The sequence below is a fragment of the Mirounga angustirostris genome, unplaced genomic scaffold (assembly GCF_029215605.1).
Source record: "Mirounga angustirostris isolate CCGP_5_RB_7025 unplaced genomic scaffold, mMirAng1.0.hap1 SCAF_15, whole genome shotgun sequence".
Lineage (NCBI taxonomy): Eukaryota > Metazoa > Chordata > Mammalia > Carnivora > Phocidae > Mirounga > Mirounga angustirostris.
In genome coordinates, this window is record NW_026991723.1 from 4,887,174 (window position 1) to 4,888,355 (window position 1,182).

Sequence of the window (1,182 nt, forward strand, 5' to 3'; positions counted from 1 at the left end):
GACAGGCCATAGATAGGAAGAAAATATTTGTAAAGCACAAATCTTATAAAAACTCATATAAAAATATACAAAGAACTCTTAAGGCTCAACCCTAAAAAAATTGAACATCCTGATTTAAAAATGGGCAAAAAACTTAGTAGACACACCAACAAGAAGATATAAACATGCCAGGTAAGCATATGCAAAGATGCTCAATATCATACATCATTAAGGAATTATAAATTCAAACAACAATAAAATACCACAATGCACCTATTAAGATGGCCAAAATCCAGAATGGTGACAACACCAAATGTTGGTGAGGATATGGAGCCACAGGAACTCTAATTACTGCTGAAGGGAATGCAAAATGTTATAGCCACTTGGGAGACAGTTTGGCAGTTTCTTAAAAAACTAAATATATACTTAACATGCAATCTGTCAATCAAACCTCATGGTATACACTCAAATGAGTTGAAAACTTATATACATATAAAAGCCTACACATGAATGTCTGTAGAACTTTTATGCATAATTTCTAAAAATTGGAAGCAACCAACATGTCCTTCCTAAGTGGATGGACAAATGAACTGTGCTAATGCCCATGTAATGGAATATTATTTAGCGATAAAAAGAAATGAACCATCCAGCCATGAGAAGACATAGAAGAACCTTAAATGCATATTCCTAAGTGAAAGAAAACAATCTAAAAGGGCTACATAGTGTGTGATTCCAACTCTAGGACACTTTGGAAAGCAAAACTATAGAGACAGTAAAAAGATCAGTGGTTGTCAAGGTTTGGGAGGAGAGAGGGGTGAGCAGGTGGAGCACAGGGGATTTTGGAGCAGAAACTATTCTGTATGATATTATGATGGTGGATGCATGTTGTATTAGTCAGGGGTCTCCAAAGAAAAAGAACTTGCATGGTGTGTGTGTCTGTGTGTGTGTGTGTGTGTGTGTGTGTGTAATGGGGGAATTGATTCATACAATAATGGATGCTGAGAAATCCCACAATCTCCTGTCTGCAAACTGGAGACCCAAGAAAGCTGGTGTAACTTGGGTCCCACTCCAATGGCCTGGGATCCAGGGGAACCAGTGATGTACATCCTAGTCTGAGGATCAGGAGAAGATGAGATGAGATGTCCCAAGCTCAACAGTGAAAAGCAAGGGCAAGTTCTTCCTTCCTCTGCCTCTTATTCTATT